General features: G+C 56.3%; 1 protein-coding gene across 1 annotated transcript in view; it reads left to right on the top strand.

Annotated features, from left to right (window-relative positions):
- The window catches only part of LOC108574120 (T-box transcription factor TBX20-like), a 14442-nt gene that overhangs the window by 8824 nt on the left and 2437 nt on the right, over window positions 1–3181 (top strand). The window lies entirely within an intron of this gene.

The raw sequence follows: 3181 nt of genomic DNA, 5'->3' as shown, positions 1-3181 counted from the left end.
GTCACCGTTTGTCACCGTTTGTCACCGTTGGTCGGCGCGGCGTGGCGCGTCCCAAGGACGCGAAAAGCGAGGAGAGAAGAAGGATCGTTGCTCGATAAATCCGATCGCGCGCATCAATCTGGCGAAACAGCAGGCGAGTAGCAAGGCGAGCGAGCAGAGTAGGGGAGAGGAGAAATTTGTGGAAGAAGAGGAGAAGCTGGCTCGTTTAGCCGGCCGTCTCGAAATTCATTCGTCGCGGTTCGTGGCTCTCCCATCGCTCGGCCGTCGTTATCGTGCTCTCGGTGGTGTCTTTCGTCTTGTTCGTCGGCCTCGTTGCGCTCTCTACTCCGGTCCTCCTCGTGCTCGTCATCGTCGAGGGGCGCGCTCGTTTAGCAGGGACCAACTCCTTCTCCTCTCTTTTTTTTTTCCCCTCTTCTTTCCTCTTTTTTCTCTCCCCCGGCAGCCACTTCCCGTGTGCGCCACGAACTACGTATCGTTGCGGATGCTTTTTGTCTTCGTCTTGTCCCTCCTCCCTGCCGGCTCTCTCGTAACGACCTCTAACACCGACTCGATTCGTCTTTCTCGCTCGCACGCGTCATAATTCATAACCTAACTGCCGTCCTTCTTCCCTCTGGCCACGCTCGCCCGCCGTTGGTATTCCTCCATCCGTTCTGCCGGCTCCTTATCGCCAGCTGATGTCTCCTCGCTTATTCCCTTCCTTTCTCAATCTTTCTCGGATCGTTTCGTTCCTAATCGTCCCGCTCGACGCTTACGCTTCTGGAATCGACGTATCTACAGGCACGTTCCACCTCTTTCTCCGAGGGTTTTCGGCTTTGACGGCCCCTCGGAATCGTTCGGTTCTCCAATTTCGTTGTCTCAAGGAGGCAGAGATAACGCTGGTCGAGAGATAACGCTCGGGTTCCTTTCGGGTTCCGTTCGGGTCACGTAAACGCGTCCCACGTTGGCAAAGTTTCCTCGTCCGAGAAGTAAAAGTCGAAGAAAGTGGTTCGCGCGACATTGTCGCGAGCGCGGTGTTTATGCTGGTGGTGGCAGAAGGATAGTTTGGACGGTCGCCAAGAGTGTCGCGTCGGAACATCGGAAAGTGACATTCGTAAATTTCTCGCGGTCGAAAAATGATCGGCGATGCGTCGCCGCGGCTTCAACGCGATCGCCCGGTAATTGTGATTGCATAATCGCGCGATCATCGCGCTCCGCGGCAGTAAATCGCTATCTTCGCATCTACTTTGTGGCTGTACACCTTGGTCAATTAGCTGCTCGACGGTGAAACGGGACCAACTGCCTGCTAAGTCGTTTCACGTTTCGTGAATTCCGGGCGAGATGAGAAGAAAGAGAGGAGGATCGCGTCGCGGAAGAAGGTGGAGCGGGTGCAAAAGCAGAAGCAGAAGCGTAAGAAGGTGGAGAAGAGGAGGAACTAGAGGAGAGAAGCTGGAGGAGGAGGAGGAGGAGGAAGAAGAAGAAGAAGAAGAAGGAGTCGATGGTTTTAGTGGCTGCAGGCGTCGGCGTCGGCATGCACGAACGAAAGAAAACATAAATAATCGCGTTCAAATGAGACAGAGTGGGAGAGGGAGAGGGAGAGGGAGAGGGAGAGGAGGCCCCTCTGGAAACCACACACGGCGGCTGGCCGGCTGGCCGGCTGGCACACACGCTTATACATGCTCCGATCTCGTCGTCCAACGGCCAACGCGCCGTTTCGCAGAGCAGCTCCGCGGACGGACCGACGTCGACGCGTATCGCCGCTACGCGACGGATAGAGAGCGGCGTGGAGAGGAGAGGAGAGAAGCTGGGGAGCGTGACAGCGCGCAAGCGGCACTAAATAGCGGCGCACGGGACCCCTCGTTCGATGAGCGCGTCTCTATTAAATCTATTATTAGTAGCGGGTCGGGTGCGAAAGCATCCCTTTCAATTACCTACGGCTTCATTTCGCGCAGCGTCTGCGGTGGGACCGAGTAGCAGGGGAATCCGTCGGCTCTTTTTTTCGACGCTCCTTCCCGCAACCGATCATTCCCATCCGCGCGAATCGCGATAACGATCGACGAGCTACTGCCGGATACGTCAGGACCGTGTTCCTGGTTCGCCGGTTCTCCGGTGTGAACGGGTGGCAGAAACGGACGAAATTCCCTCGAGTACGATCGGTCCCGAGAGAGAAAGAGAGAAGCAACCGACCCCACCCACCGTATTCGCAAATTCTCTCACAATTTCGCATCGACGCTCCGCAGCTGGACGTAATTGGCTACCTGTCGTTCGATCGACAAACGCTATCTGTCCTTAGGCCAGCCGAGTCCCGCCTTTGTTCGTTTCCGTAGAAAATTGCTTTGCGCCCTGAAAACCGCGCACCCTTTCAATGCGTGTCCCCGCCAGCGCCGCTCCTCCTTCCTCCGCCCCTGTCCCCTTTTTCGTCCGTTGCTCCTTTGGAAACGCACGAGTTTTACGCTGGCAGGCATCGCGTGACGTTTCTCGACGGTCTTTCTTCCATTGGCTAATCCATCATCGCCGAATTCGCTTCTGGAGAACGAACCGGAGAGCAACGACCTTTGTTCGCGCGCGCGTCCACCGAGGAGAAAAATCTGCGGTATTTTTTCTCGCGCTAGCCCGGTCGATATAGAGTAAAATATCCGGCGGGAGGCGCGCCGCGCCGGTGGCTGCAACGATTTATACGTCCCGACGACGCTTTGGCATTGCCACAGCGAGGAAGAGGGAGAAGGCGACGCGCGAGGAAATTTATCACGGCTTACCACTCGCCGCGCGTCCACCGTGAACGCTGTAAATCGGTCTGGGAAGTGGTCCAACCGTTTGGTCGGCCCGTGTCAGCGAAATCGTATAACTTGGTCGCCATTCCTGGGATCGTTTCGGTCCGATCATTTTTTCCGTAGGACGCGTGTGCAACAGTTCCTCTTCCGCTGCGCGACAGAATCGGATCGCGTTAGCGAGCGTCGAGTTGCTAAATTAATCGCCTCGCTCACCGCGCCGCTAGAGAGAAAGAGAAACAGAGAGAGAGAGTTGGCGATAGGAGAAAAGGAAGAGTAGGATATCAAAGAGGAAGTTTCGCGCAAAGTAGCGGGTGCGCGGGTCGATTTCAAAGAGGAGCGTGTCCGCGATGAGAGCGACGAGCGAACGGAGCAGAGTCGATCGTAAAGCGAGGGTAGAGACCGAAGCGTAACGACGACGCGCGCGGTCCAAGTAT

Source organism: Habropoda laboriosa, unplaced genomic scaffold, assembly GCF_001263275.1.
Source record: "Habropoda laboriosa isolate 0110345459 unplaced genomic scaffold, ASM126327v1 scaffold222, whole genome shotgun sequence".
NCBI lineage: Eukaryota > Metazoa > Arthropoda > Insecta > Hymenoptera > Apidae > Habropoda > Habropoda laboriosa.
This window is presented reverse-complemented; position numbering and strand designations above follow the sequence as displayed.